General features: G+C 43.2%; 1 pseudogene; it reads left to right on the top strand.

Annotated features, from left to right (window-relative positions):
* Nucleotides 1-3,201: 3,201 nt before the first annotated feature.
* LOC140628535 (ubinuclein-1 pseudogene) lies at nucleotides 3,202-4,144 on the top strand (annotated as a pseudogene).
* Nucleotides 4,145-16,183: the final 12,039 nt, after the last annotated feature.

The following is a 16,183-nucleotide window of genomic DNA, read 5'->3' as shown; positions in this document are numbered from 1 at the left end:
AAAAGAGCAGGGATCCTTCTCCTCACCCTGGGCTTTTGACTACAAGCACTTAACCCCTTGGTGCCACTTCATCCCCAAAGACCCACCTTTCTTGTCCCTGAAGGCCATCTGTCCCATGCAGGACAGTTCCTTTGCCCCGGTGGCTCTGCTTGGCCATGGCCCCAGAAAGCCTGGTCTCCTTTTCTCCTCCAGGTTCTGGGCTTGGTGAGCACTCTCCACTGTGTCCCAGATGGCTGCTGTCATCTGGGAGACTTCTTACAGAAGGTCTTTTCTGTTTTCCCATGGTTGTGAGTTGACTATATTTTAGAGCATTTTAGATTTACAGAAATACTATTTGGAAAGTACAGAGTTCCCAAATGCTCCCCCTTCCCCACCAACCCAGGTTTCCCTATTATTTCTATCTTGCATCAATGTGGTGGTAGATATGTTACAATGGATGAGCCAGTATTGGTACACTATTGTGTGTGTGTGTTTTTAAAAGATTTTACTTATTTACTCATGAGAGATACAGAGAAAGGCAGAGACACAGGGAGAAGGAGAAGCAGGCTCCCTGCAGGGAGCCTGACTTGGGACTTGATCCCAGGGTCCTGGGATCACAGCCTGAGCCAAAGGCAGATGCTCAACCACTGAGCCACCCAGATGTCCCTGGTACACTATTGTTAACTAAAGTCCATGGTACAAATGTACAGTGACATGGATCCACCATTACTGTATCATACAGGGTAGTTTCACTGCCCCCAAAATCCTTCGTGCTCTACCTACACATCCCTGCCTCCTACCCAACCTCTAGTAACTACCAATCTTTTTACTGTCTCTATAATTTTGCCTTTTCCTGAAGATCACATAGCTGGAATCACACAGTATGTAGCCTTTTCACATTGGCTTCTTTCACTTAGCAACATGTATTTATCCATGCCTTATCATGACCTGATAGCTCATTTCTTGTTAGCACTGAATAACATTACATTTTTAGCTATTCACCTACTGAAGGACATTTTGATTGTTTCCAAGTTTTGGAAATTATGAACAAACTATGAACAAGTATGCTGTAAGCATCCATATGCAGGCTTTTGTGTAGACATAAGTTTTCAACTCCTTCAGATAAAATACTAAGGAGCGCTATTGCTGGATGGTATAATAAGAGTATATTTAACTTTGTAAGAAACTGCCAAACTGTCTTCCAAAGTGGCGGTACCATTTTACATTCCCACCAGCAATGAATGAGCATTCCTGTTGCTCCACTTCCTTGCCAGTGTTTAGTGTTGTTGGTGTCCTGGATTGGGGCCATTCTAATAGTGGTGCAGTGGGGTCTCATTTTTATTTGCATTTCCCAAATGACATAGGATGTGGAGCATTTCTTCATATGCTTATTTGCCATCTGTGTCTTTTTCTGATGAGGTGTCTGTTCAGGTCTTTTGCTCATTTTTTAACTGGGTTGCTCGTTTTCTTATTGTTGAGTTTTCATTGAGTGCTCTTCGTTAACAACTGGTTTTCAAAGAGCCAGATTTTTCTTTTTTGAAGATTTTATTTATTTATTCATGAGAGACACACACACACACAGAGATAGAGGCACTGGCAGAGGGAGAAGCAGGCTCCCTGTGGGGAACCCGCTGTGGGACTTGATCCCAGGACCTGAGAGCCCAAAGCAGACACTCAATTACGACCTGAACTGAAGGCAGACATTCAACCACTGAGCCACCCAGGTGCCCCAAAAAGCCAGATTTTCCAAGTTCTCCCAGGGCATTAGCTACAAGCCACCACAGTATCCCCTGAAACATTTCACAGACCTTGAACTAGGATTTTCCTTCTCTTTTTTGATTCACATGGAAGTTTTTTGATCTGTGGACTCCGACTGTGGAACTGCAGGGGGCACCACTGGTAGACTTGCCTCTGGGTCCAGTTGATAACAAATGCTGCAGCCAGTGTATCTGGCCAAGCCTGCTAGCGAGGGAATAGTTGCAGCTCACTGAGCTGTTGCACTTGCGACGCACTTGCGACGAAGAAGCCAAACAGTCACAGTTGACAACACTTGTGTGTAGTCATGTCAGAATCTCCACAGGATCCAGTTCACCTCTTTCCCGGGCCCTCTGAGTGTCACATTTTTAAAGAAATCTGGGCAAGAGGAAGTTGGGAGAGCAGAAGAGCACTGAGATTCTAAGCTGGCTGCAGCAGCTGTTCAGATTACACTCGTGTGTTTGACCCAGATGATGAGCATACCCAGAGTTCTACCCAGGATTAGTGGAGGGTGTGCAGGAAAAAGTAAGTCTTCAATCTGGAAGCGAAGGTGGAAAGAATCATGGAAAAGACCAGATATGGGGCTCGATTGGTATGGGAGAGAAGTATGATGAATCTGTTTCTTCTGCCTTCTGGTCTGGGCTTGAAGTGTATGAATGAGCTTTTCTGCTTCTCTGACCACAAAGTATGGAACACTTTACATCAACCTGAGAACCTGCAGCTATGACAAGCATCAGAATCTGACAATGACTTCATTAAAGGAAAGGAGGAAAATTATCAAAGAAGTTGAAGGAAGGTAGTAAGAAGAGAAAAAAAGATGACCTTTTCAACAGGGAGAAGAAATGAACAAATCTCTGGTTTTCCTAAACCGGTTTTACAACTCTCAATGGTGGGAAGAAAAAGAAGAGGAAGAAGGATGAGGAGGAGGAGTGGGAGGAGGAGATGCCTGGGTGGCTCAGCGGTTGAGTGGTTGAGCGGTTGAACGTCTGCCTTCGGCTCAGGGTGTGATCCTGGAGTCCCTGGATTGAGTCCCACATGGGGCTCCCTGCATGAAGCCTGCTTCTCCCTCTGCCTATGTCTCTGCCTCTCTCTCCGTCTCTGTGTCTCTCATGAATAAGTAAATAAAATCTTTAAAAAAAAAAAGAGGAAGAAGAAATGCCCAAGGGGCATTAAGTGATTAAGAGATGGTAAAGAGGGATCCCTGGGTGGCGCAGCGGTTTGGCGCCTGCCTTTGGCCCAGGGCGCGATCCTGGAGACCCGGGATCAAATCCCACATCGGGCTCCCGGTGCATGGAGCCTGCTTCTCCCTCTGCCTGTGTCTCTGCCTCTCTCTCTCTCTCTCTCTCTGTGTGTGTGACTATCATAAATAATTAAAGAAAAAAAAAAAATTAAAAAAAAAAATAAAAAAAAATAAAAAAGAGATGGTAAAGAGATAATCAGAAAGAGAAATAACTCTCCCAAACAGGCATGAGTATAAGCCTGTGGGAATGGGAAAGTATCAACCTTCCCACCAGAAGGTTGCTCTCAACCTTCTGCTCTGCTTCTGACAATAATTTATCCAGGAGGTCACTGCCATGGTCCCTTTCACTGATTTGGGCTTGAAGTAGCTGCCCAGTGAGTCTCTGGAAGGAAGACCCCTCTGTGATACAGATGATGCAAGAGATTCCTATGGGGTGGGATTGGACCAGGAATTCAAATAGTTCCCTTCCCTCTGCAAAGGCCTGCCGGTGCCCTGGAGAGGTGTACTGAGGAGCTTGTTCAGGCCACCAGAAGTGCCGAGGGAGAGTGCAAATGAAGTCCTTCACCCAGAATATTAATGGGCTCCTAGTAGGCATAGAGGTTCAAACCTGGGAGCTGAGCAGCCCAGTCCGTTCTGAAGTGCTTGGCCTTGGGACTTCACTCCTGCTCTGCAGCAAGGGCATCCTGCTCACACTTGCTCAAAAACTCCTCTGGGAGCTGTGGGGTGCATCTGAAGGAGCCTCTACAGAAACTTAAAGAAGCTATTGGCAGGCCATTGCCAGAGCAGATGGCCAAGTACCAGGATGAATGCCAGGCACACACACAAGCAAAGATTGCAGAGAGGCTGGAAGAGGAGAAAGACAAGGAGCGGAGAGAACAGATTTGTTCTGGGAAAGAAGAGGAAAAGGAGAACAGAGGCTGGAAGAATTCGGATAGTAGGCTGAAATTAGGGAGGTCCTCGGACAGCTGGTGGTCCGGAAAGAAACAAGAGCCATTCTGGGGACTAGTAGTGGGAAAGCTTTCCTGGATGTCAAGGTCCAAACTGGCCCCAAGACTGGGTGTAAACCATGTCTCTGTGTGAGGAGAGAAGACCACACCATGGGCTGCTGACATCAATCCTGACCAGGAAGAAAGTAATAACTCCTTCAAAGTCAAGGTGAAGGAATCCTAGCCCAAGCCTCATAAAATGGTCCTCATCCTATCAGCCCAAATTGGCAGCCCCATTGCTTTGCATAAAAAAAAAAGGTATTTTCCATAGCCCAACTCTCTGGACCATCACACTCTAGCTGTCTGTAATCGCCCTCATATTTCTGGTGGGACGAACAGTGACATGGGAGCAGTCTGAGGAAGAAAGTCCCAAGAGCTCTGGTCACAAGGAGCACTCCTGCCTGGCTCCCCACAGCAAAGCTTTCCAGAAGAACAACAGTCTTGACTGCAGCACCACAGAGCCTCTGCACCCAAGTCAGTCTTGGACATTGGACAGCACAAAAGCTTCACTCCCGCACCCCCCCCTCCCAGTTTCATTCAGCAACAACCTCCCAGACCCCTAACCTTCCACTGAGTCTCAGCGTCCATTCCTCCACAGCAGCCTCTTCGGGAGGCATTTAAACCCCCAGAACATTTTTAAAGATTATCTGTTTATTTATTCATGAGAGACACAGAGAGAGGCAGAGACATAGGCAGAGGGAGAAGCAGGCTCCCTGCGGGGAGCCTGATGCAGGACTCGATCCTAGGACCCCAGGATCACCACCTGAGCCAAAGGCAGACGTTCTACCACTGAGCCACCCAGGTTTCCCCCCAGCACACAATTCTTATAAGAATCCGGCTTCATCCTCCACCTCCCTGAGCCACATGGCAAGACGACATTCCAACTCTAGGGCTATTCTACAAGTCAGCTCTTGCTGGCTCTGGCTCCCAACACTGGGTTCCTTCCAGCAGCTCTCCTCTGGAGGGACAACAATCCAGAGAGCTCTACTTCTTCCGGAAAATGTGCTCCTATGTGTACAACCTCCCCCTACAGGACAGTCTGCCGATGAGCACGTCCCAAGCCCCCACCGAACAAACCTGTTTCCCAGAAGCTGGCCTTGGTGGGCCAAATGGAGATTTTGGTGATAGACGTCAGGGAGGAATAAAGGGACTGCCCTCATCCCTGAAGCCCACCGTGGGTAGCAGCCGGTGCTCCTACAAAGGAGCTGAGCCGGTGCTCTGGGTTTCGGATCTATGTTTCTGGGCAGGTAATGGAGAGGCAGATCTCGGGAAGGAGAGAATTCTGGGTTTGGAATACAGAAGCTGATGTGTTTCTGAGTTTCAACGCTGTGGCAGACCAGCTTGTATACCTACAGTGCAAATCTGCCAAACACCCTGGTATTTGGTTGGAGTCCCTCATGCAGTCCCAGAAGCCAGGGACTCCTGGCTACAAGCAGACCCCTGGGATGACCATGGTATCCATCCCATCCTTAGATGGTGTGTTCACCAGGACAAAAGCCTAGACAGAAGCCACAACCAAGAGAAGTAGCTTTGTCTTTTTGAAAATATATCAAGAGCCCTTAATTCATACTCCTTATGGGCAATTTCTCCTCTGTGCATGACAACGAAGCTCTTTTGCAGACTTGCAGATTTATCAGTGGTGAGATAACTGTGGTGGGATTTTATTTCTTTTTAAGATTTTATTTATTGGGCAGCCCTGGTGGCTCAGCGGTTTAGCTCCACTTTCGGCCTGGGGTGTGATCCTGGAGACCTGGGATCGAGTCCCAGCGTCGGGCTCCCTGCATGGAGCCTGCTTCTCCCTCCGCCTCTCTCTCTCTCTCTCTCTCTCTCTGTGTCTCTAATAAATAAATAAAATCTTAAAAAAATAATAAATAAAATGCTAGCTTGTGCCTGTGTAGTTTGTGCCACAAGGTGTATCTGGACTGTCTGTTCTAGCTCAGTGAATTCAAATATGTCACGTGTAAACAGTATTTTTATGGTTATGTAATTTATGCAAAATCTCGAACATGGTAGACTCTATAGAACAAATGACTCATTTTCCTCTACAAAAATATTGCAAGGGTGGGGGGGGGGCGAGAGGGAAGGGGGAAGAGGAACCTATAAGCTAAAAGGAACTTAAGATACATATCAACCAAGTGCAATGTGTGAAGCTTGTTAGGATACTGATTTATAGAAATCAACTGCTTGTATAAAAATAGACAATGGGGAAAATTAGAACATCTATTGAATATTTGATGACAGGATTTGTTTTAATTTTTTAGATGTGATAATGATATTGGGGGAAGGAAGGAAGGAAGGAAAGAAGGACAAACTTGGCTGACCTTTGCTTCCAGTTCCTGGGAGCTAACCTCTAAACCCTTGAAATTGCCTAAGTGATTGAAGTATCTTTGTTATTCACGGTGGGTGCTTTAGCTTCTGCCCTGTACTAATGAGATGACTCAGGGTAGGAGATGACTCAGGGTGGGGACTGGCCCCGACAGAAAGACCAACCATGTAATTAGAGGGTTGGGGTGGTGAGCCACATGTATCAGCTTGACCTCTGGGAGCACAGAGGGCCTGGAGATTGAGCTCAACCACGTGGGTGATGATTCAATCAATCATGCCTACATAATGAGACCCCAAAGAAAAGTCTGGATGCCAAAGCTTGGGTGAGCTTTCTGGCTTGGCAATATTCCATATACTTATTGCCACATATCAATGCTGGAAGGGTAACGCATCTTTGAGGACGTGGGTGGAAGCTTTGGAACCCTCCCCACTCCAAGGCACTGCCCTATGCATATCTTCTAATTTGCATCCTTTGTTTATAATAAATGTGACTGAATATAATGAGTTTCTGGGAGTGCTCTGGACCTTTCTAGTAAGTTAGCAAATGTGAAGGTGATTTTGGGAAATCCCTAACTCGCAGCTGGTGTCAGAAGCGTTGGGCAGACTTGGCAGTCTGAAGGATGGTGCGTGCCCTTTACCTTGAGTTAGGCTAATTCCAGGTGGAAAGAAAAAGTCATTATCTTTAAAGATACATATGGAAAGATTTACAGACAAGCTAGTATGTCTTGGATTTGCTGAAAAATAATCTGCAGGCAGGGAGTGGGGAGAAGGCAGTCAGGGCACATGGGTGAAAAAAGATCAGCCATATGAAATCACAGAAGCAGGGTACTGGGAACATAGGAGTTCATGAGATTATTTTCTCCATTTCTGTGTATGTTTTAAATTTTCCAAAATGAAAGCAGTGATCCAAATGGAAAAAAAAATATGGATCCTTACTTTATATCATGTGGTAGGCAGAATTCTAAGATGGGCCCCAAGATTATGGAGCCCATGGTATACCCGCAGCTTCTCCTAGTTATTTAATCAAGCACTAATCTAGGTTCTGCTGTGTAGGAATGTTGCAGATGTAATTAAGATCCCAAATCAGTTGACCTTAAAATAGGGAGGTTATTCTGTGTGGGCCTGACCTAATCAGGTGAGCCCTTAAAAAAGACAGGACTCTTCCTGAAAAATAGATTCTCAGAGAGATTTGAAGCATGTAGAAGAATTTCACACAAGGGATCTTCCTTGAAGATGGTTTTGAAGATCAAGGCGGGGGGGGGGGGGCACATGGCAAGGAATATGGATGGCCTCTAGAAGCTAGAGCAGCCTCTGGCTAAGGGCCAGCAAGGAAATGAGAACCTCAGACCTACAGCTGCAAAGAACTAAATCCTGCCACAGCCACGTTAACTTGGAAAATGAACACACAAATAGTCAACAACTAGATTCAGCCTTCTAAGATCATCAGCAGAGAATCAGCTATTTTGTATTAGACATGTGAGCTGATTAATCTGTGCTACTGCAAGCTGCCATTAGTAGTAACGTGTTACACAGCAACAGAGAACTAAAACACACGATAACAAAAATAACAAATTCCAGTTGTGAAAAATAAAGCCTTACAAATTCTTGAACCCAATTTAGGAAAATATATTTGTGACCAAGGTATAGGGAAGGATTTCTTAAATATACAAAACGTGAGATCAATAAATTCAACTATACTAAAATTACATACTTCGGACCTATAAAATACTCTCAAAGATAAAACAAAAAGAAAATCCATGGACTAGAAGGATGTTATTTGCAAAACATAAAATTACAAAGATGATTACATAAGAAGATCTTACAAATCAACAGGAGAAAAACCCAAATGAACCAGCAGAATAGAAATTGGTAACTCACAGAAGAGGAAGCTTAAAGGCCAAAGGATATATAAAAAGATATGCAATATGACTATTCATCAGAAAAACATAAAACAGTAAGGGAATGCAATTTTACCACCATTGGATGACCAGCAAAAATAAAAAATTCAGATACTATTGAGTTTTGGTGAGGATGTTGAATAATAGAAAATCTCATGTCCTGCTGACGGGAGTATAAATTGGTACTGGCATTTTGGTGAGCCATGTGATAATATCTAGTAAAATTAAAGATGTATATACCCTTTGACCCAGCGGTCCTACTTATGGGAATATATTCTAGAGGAAATGTTATACAGCCACGAATACCAATGCAACAGTATTTGCAATATTGAAAAAACACAGACAACCTAAAATGTCCATCAGCAGGAGAATTAAGTTATTAAGTTCTCATTTTTTTTTCAGTCCTCAATAATGCTGTGCTGCTTTAATCCTGACTGCCAAACTATCTGTTAGCCTGTGAGAGAACCACACCAGTGGAAAATGAACCGCTTATTTCACTGGTTCTAAAAGTTACCCATAATTCTCACAATTGTCATCCATAGAAAAATGTTTTTACTGACTGTGATCTTCAAAAAAGGCCTCTGAGCCAACAGGGATCAAAAGTGCCCAATATCTGGAAATGCAATTCCACCCAAGGATGAAATGACTTTCTAAAGTGAGCTGGAAATTGCTGAGCCGAAAGAGAATATGGGTAATCCAAGTGAGGCAAATGAATGCTTCTAAGCCACTGAAAAGGGAATATTCTTTTGAAAGGCGCTCCCTCACACCACGTGAGAATTAATTTCATTTAATGAGAAAAGGATAAGCAAAGGCTAGTGTCTAAAAGTCAATCTGTGGATGGATTCCTCCCAAACATACTAGCCCTGGGTATCATATTCTCATAGGACGCAATCAGCTTTTAAAATTACCTTCAAACTCTCCGTCTTCATTCTGGTTTTTATTTATACCTTCCCATCTCAAATGGCAAATGTCTGAATGAGATACTGACTAGTAAAACATTACATACCTTCCAGAAGTATTCATGTGTGGATTTAACAAAATAAAATAGAGAAAGGATTTTTGTATCTTTATCTGTCCATGGCAAACTTTGACTTTTAAAGGGGGTAGATAGATAGATAGATAGATAGATATAGATATAGGGTTCAATCCAATTTAGAAAAATATATTTGTGACCAAGGTATAGGGAAGGATTTCTTAAACATACAAAAGGTGAGATCAATAAATTCAACTATATTAAAATTACATACTTCAGATCTATAAAATACTCTCAAAGATAAAATGAAAAGGAAATCCATTGACTAGAAGGATTTATTTGCAAAATATAAAATCACAAAGATGATCACATAAGAAGATCTTACAAATCAACAGGAGAAAAAACCCAAACGAACCAACAGAATAGAAATTGGTAACTCACAGAAGAGGAAGCTTCTCACAGAAGAGGAACGCATATAGATATTGGGTTCTATATCTCTACCTATCATCTATCTATCATCTATCTATATCTATATCTATCTATCTACCTACCTACCTATCTATATCCATTGTAGACCAAATGTATATTTCTTGATTTACATTGGATGCTTATCAGGGAGTACACATTAGAAACAGGTATACATTGTATTATTTATAATTACATGTCTTGGATACTACCTAATACCTTCCACTGCAGGAATTGACTAAACAGAACTAGCCAAGAGACATTTTCCCATTTTTGCTGATAAATGGTTAGAATGGAATGATATTTTTAAATTCAAATAATGTATTTTCCTAAAAGATTCCAATTGCAGAGTTATGTATGTCATGCCACAAAATATATGTGAGTTTGATTAAGTTTTATGAATAATCTTATCATGTAATTACTCAGATTTATCACTTTAAGTTAAATGAAAATTCTTTGTGGCAGAAGGTTTGTCTGAATATGAAAGTGTTGATTTTTGTTGTAGTTTGCTCAGTTTGGACCATGCCGCGTTGTGACTTGCAAAGCCATTTTCTTTTTGTGCTAATTATCCAAAAGTGAATTCAAAGTGTTTTTCCATTTACCTAAGTATGCAAAAGCAAAAAGTTAATTGCTAAGTCAAAGTGCTAGGCAAAGGCTCTAGATTTCTTCAATTCCGACCCTAATGACTCTTAACATGATGACTCTTTTATCAGGCTAAAGAAGACTCGACGGCTTAAAGCAATTACCGAGCTCAAGGAGATAGAGTGTGTCATTAGAACAAACTGATGAGAGATTAAAATAATAAATAAGACCCTCTCTTAGTCTATTCAGGCTACTGTGACAGAATCCTGTAGACCGGGGGGTGGGGTGGGGTGGGGGTGGGGGCTTCTAAGCAACGGACATTAATTGCTCACAGTTCTGGAGGCTGGGAAGTCCAAAATCAAGCGGTGAAAACCCACTTTTAGTTCATGGGCAGCCGACTTCTTGCTGGGTCCTCACGTGGTAGAACGAGCCAGGAAGTTTTCTGGGGATTTATTTATTTATTTATTTATTTATTTATTTATTTATTTACAAAGATTTTCTTTATCCATGAGACACATAGAGAGAAGCAGAGACACAGGCAGAGGGAGAAGCAGGCTCCATGCTGTGAGCCCGATGTGAGATTCCATCCCAGGACCCTGGGATCACACCCTGAGCTGAAGGCAGATGCTCAACCGCTGAGCCACCCAGGTGTCCCTGGGGTGTCTTTTAGAAGGGCACTAACGCCATTCATGACAATTCCAGTCTGCTGACCTAATCACTTCCCGAAGGCCTCACCTCCTAGTACCACCACCTGGGGGATTAGGTCTCAACATATGAATTTGGAGAGGACCCAAACATTCGTTCTAGAACAGACCCTTTACCCAATACTCAGGGGGGAAAGGGCAGTAGCATACCCTAGTATGCTGGTACAAGAATGGGCAGGGCTGCCCATTGGAACCCCACTTTCTGGGCCAGAGCCTTGTTCCAATGAACCTGAGCTCTCCTTTACCCATTGTGTAGCCAAGATATTGGCCATCCCCTCCCTTCCGGCAGCCTTCACACAGGGTTGACAGGGATTTTGTTCTCCTGAGAGAATTCAGCTGGGCCAAAGCATTCAGAAGCAACTTAGATTTTCTGAAGTCAATGTAGGAAGGGGTTACATCCCTCCCCAGAACAAATTCAATCCCTCTATTTTTCTTTCCTATGCCCCCACTTGCTCATCTGGCCACAAAACTGCCTCTTCCTGACAACCTCCCCGCCCTGCCCCCAACACACACACAGAGCAGGGCTTTGCCACCTCCTCTGCTTCTCCCACCTCTGCCCCAGGTTCTGGCCTTGTCTTCAGAATCTCCACTGATTATATCTTATATAAAACAGTTTGGCCCTCTTACAAGTCCAAATTTGTCCTCTGTCATCTGCTGAGCAAACAGAGTCCTCCATTTATGGGACCCACCCTCCCTAGGGTCCAGTCAGAGATTATAATTAACGACTACAAAAAAGCTTCGTGTTCTCTCACACTTACTGACCTGCCCTGGCTGCCTCACAGATTCAAAGATAATGCAAGTAAAAAAAAATAAAATAAAAATAAAAAAAATTTTAAAGTAGGCTCCATGCCTAGCATGGAGCCCAACTCAGGGCTTGAACTCATGACCCCGAGATCAAGACATGAGCTGAGATCAACAGACACTTACCTGACTGAGCCACCCAGGTGCCCCATAAAAAAATCTGTTGAATTATAAAGAGCTATCCACTTTTTTCCAGTGGTTATTTACTCCAGCCTCTCCATTTTACAGATGATACTACTGAAGCCCAGAGATGTTAAATAACTTGCCCAGAGAGTTGTAAAGATCGACTTTAAACCTGGTCTGTAGCCCACTGTTCTAGCATTCCTTCCATTAATCTGAACTGCTGCATGTGATTTGTGGATGTCTGGAGGCTCTGCTTCCCCACACTCCATTAATTTGGGATTAAATGTGACCTTTTCTTAGGCCCCTCCACCACACTCATGCAATCATTCGCACAGATCTCATGGTTGAAAAATGGAAGAAAAGGCACTATTTACTCTTTTCCTAATTTGTTTATTCAACAGAGATTTATTAACTACCTACTAGGTTTCAGGCAAGGTTCTAAACTCTGAAGATATAGCAGTAAACAAAACAGATGGAAAACCCATGCCCTCATGGACTTTGTATTTTCATGGGAAAAAGATACAATAAACAAATACATTAAATATTTAACACAGAAGATGGCAGAAAATGCTACAGTGAAAAATAAACCAGGGAAGGGGCATAGGGAGTGTCACGGGGGAGAGGGAGAAAGTTGATATTTTAAATAGAAGAATCAGACAGGGGCCTGGGTGGCTCCGTCGGCGAGGCATCAGCCTTCGGCTCAGGTCATGATCTCAGGGTCCTGGGATCCAGCCCCACATCGGGCTCCCTGTTCAGCAGGGAGTCTGTTATTCCCTCTCCCTCTGTCCCTACCTCCCACTAGTGGTGTCTCTCCTAAATAAATAAATAAATAAATAATCCGAGAAGTCTTCCCAGCAGAGATGACATTTGAGCAAAGAGGGAGCACCTCGGTGGCTCAGTGGTTGAGCATCTGCCTTCAGCTCAGGTCATGATCCCAGGGTCTGTCCTGGGGTTGAGTCTCACCTAGAGCTCCCTGTGGGAAGCCTGCTTCTCCCTCTGCCTATGTCTCTGCCTCTCTCTCTTTGTGTCTCTTATGAATAAAGTCTTTAAAAAAGAAAAAAAACCTAAAAGAGATGAAATGTCAAATGACTACTGAGAGAAGAGCATTCCTAGCAGAAAAATCAGCCTATAAAAAGGCCTTGGAGCCAGAATGGTGAGAATGGGAATGAATCAGGGGAAGATCAGCAGAGCAGGGCAGAGAGCTGACAAGGAATATCATTGTGTAGGCTCTTATGGGCCACAGTAAGCTCTTTGGCTTTTAATGTGAATGACAGAGCAGGCTGTCAGAGGGGTTGGAACTGAGGACTGACCTCTACTTCCCCATCCCTCCTGCTGCCTTCTCTCTCCAACACCACCCACTCAAAGGTTCAGAATGAGGGTATCAAGGCAGTAGGTCCTAGTGGGAAGCTCAGGAACCCCTTCTCCTTCCACTGAGATACCTGTCCTTTAAATCTTTCGTGGCAGGAAAATAATAATAATAATAATAATAATAATAATAATAATAATAATAGGAATGCCTGGGTGGTTCAGTGGTTGAGTCTCTGCCTTTGCCTTTGGCTCAGGTCATGATCCTGGGGTCCTGGGATCGAGTCTCGCATCAGGCTCCACGCAGGGAGCCTGCTTCTCCCTTTGCTTGTGTCTCTGCCTCTCTTTCTGTGTCTCTTATGAATAAATAAAATCTTTTAAAAATGATAATAATAATCATCATCGGAGAATGTTTGAGAATCTGAGGAAAGTATTTTCTAAGACCTCTGTGGGTTGCCTAAGATCTTTTTGCAGAACAGGATGTAAAGAAAAGTAGGACATATGAGGTTAGGAGAGATAGCTGGCCCTGGGGGGGCACTTTGAGGAAGTTAAGCAACAGAGAGCTATCACACAGGTAGAGGCAGAAGTGGGGCTAGGACACAAGTAGAGGCTCTGTTCCAGTGCCATTGCTTACTGTTTATATAGCAGGATGCAAAATATTTAGAAAACCCAAATTAGATAAGTGAGACTACATCAACTAAGAAGCTTCTGCACAGCCAGGGAAACCAGGAACAAAATGAAAGGCAACCTATGGGACGGGAGAAAATATTTGCAAATCATGTATCCGACAGAGTTAATAACCAAAATATACAAAGAACCCATACAACTCAATAGCGAAACAAAACCAAACCCCAAATAATCCAATTTAAAAATGGGCAGAGGAACTGAATAGACATTTTTCCAAAGAAGACACACAGATGACCCCACAGGTACATGAAAAAGTGCTCAACATAATTAGTCACCTGGGAGATGCAAATCAAAACCATGATAAGCTATCACCTGACATCTGTCAGAATGGCTGCCACCAGAACGATAAGAAAGAACAAATGTTGGAGAGGATGGGGAGAAAAGGGAACCCTCGTGCACTGTTGAGGGGGACTGTAACTTAGTGCAAGCCACTATGGCAAACAGTATGGAATTTCCACCAAAAATCAAAGGTAGAACTATTAAATGATCCAGCAATCCCCTCAGCCCAGGTATGTATCTGAAGGAAACAAAATCTACACCCTCATGTTCATTGAAGCATTATTTACAATAGCCAAAACCTAGAAACAGCCTAAGTGTCCAGTGATGGACAAATGAATAAAGACAATGTGATATATATATATATAGATAGATATAGATAGATAGATCAATATATATGAGAATATCATTCAGTTATAAAGAAATAAGGAAATCCTTCCATTTGTAACAACATGGGTAAAACTTGAGGGCATTATGTTAAGTTCAATATGTCAGACAGAGGCAAATACTGTATGATCTCACTGATATGTGAAATCTAATAAAACCAAACTCATCGATGCAGAGAACAAATTGTTGATTGCCAGAAGCGTGGGAGTCAGAGGTGGGGAAATGGGTGAAAGTAGTCAAAAGGTACAAACTTCCAATCATAAGATAAATAAGTTCTGGGGATGTAATGTACAGCATGGTAACTATAATTACCAATATAGTATATTTTGAGAGATGCTAAGAGGGTACATCTTAAAAGTTGTCATCACAAACATTATATGGTCTCATTCATTTGGGGAATATAAAAAATAGTGAAAGGGAATAAAGGGGAAAGGAGAAAAAATGAGTGGGAAATATCAGAGAGGGAGACAGAACATGAGAGACTCCTAACTTTGGGAAACGAACAGGGGTGGTAGAAAGGGAGGTGGGCGGGGGGTGGGGGTGACTGGGTGACGGGCACTGAGGGGGGCACTTGATGGGATGAGCACTGGGTGTTATTCTATATGTTGGCAAATTGGACACCAATAAAAAATAAATTTATAAAAAAAGTTGTCATCGTAACAAAAAAAATTGTGACTATGTGAGGTGATGGACATTAACTGAATTATTGTAGCAATCTTTTCACAATATATACAAAGATCAAATCATTATATGGCACACCTGAAACTAATATATGTTATATGTCAATTATATCTCAAACCGGGGAAAAATTAATATTTTCAATTTATGGAAAGGATGGAAGGAAGGAAGGAAGGAAGGAAGAAAGGAAGGAAGGAAGGAAGGAAGGAAGGAAGGAAGAAAGAAAGAAAGAAAGGAAGAAAGAAAGACAAAGAGAAAGAGAAAGAGAGGGAAAACCCATATCCTTGTGTATTTTACATTCTAGTGGGGAAAAGATATGCTAAACAAATACATAAACTTTAGCAAGCCCAAAAGACAAGAAGATTCTGAAAGGGGAAGTAAAGGCAGCCCTCCTCCAGAGGAAAAATGTGGCTTTGAGGAGGCTGCTTTATGTTGTATGTTGTCACACACAAATTTTTTCTAATAGGAATCAGCAAAAATAGGGAAGAGTCTGGAGAGGTGTCGAGTGGTGACTGGGAGAGCAGGTCCCTTGCCCTACCCAGCACTGCCCGATTCCCCATGTGCTCACAAGAAACCCCTCCTTGAGTTCTGGACATTATACTGTTCCATAATCTTTGGTGGACTATGGGCAGGACCTATTCAATGAGATGAGCCCTGAGCACCTCTCTTGATGGAAGCTGGAGTGATTTCTGTACAGAGGTGGACCACACTGGCTGGTCCAGTATAGCCTCTGTCTAGACACAGTTGATACTGGAGCCTGGGACTCTGGCCCATCATTCCCATGTATCCTTCTTGACACATTGAACTTCTAGTAATCCCTCTTGTGCTCAGGCTCCTGTGTCCCACATGTGAATTACTTGCTTGGGGCCTGAGGAGCTGAGTTTCTGGTCTTTGGTAAAATTGTTTCTTCTTCCCAGCTGGCCAGAGCTCCTTGACCCCGTGGTTGTCACTTTTGACTTGTCACTCCACTAGCCACTCTTAGGCTTCTCTGTGTTTTATGTTTTGGAGAGGTGGAGTAA

Source organism: Canis lupus, chromosome X (assembly GCF_048164855.1).
Source record: "Canis lupus baileyi chromosome X, mCanLup2.hap1, whole genome shotgun sequence".
Taxonomy (NCBI): domain Eukaryota; kingdom Metazoa; phylum Chordata; class Mammalia; order Carnivora; family Canidae; genus Canis; species Canis lupus.
The sequence above is the reverse complement of the archived record's forward strand: the minus strand, read 5'-3'. Positions and strand labels throughout refer to the sequence as shown.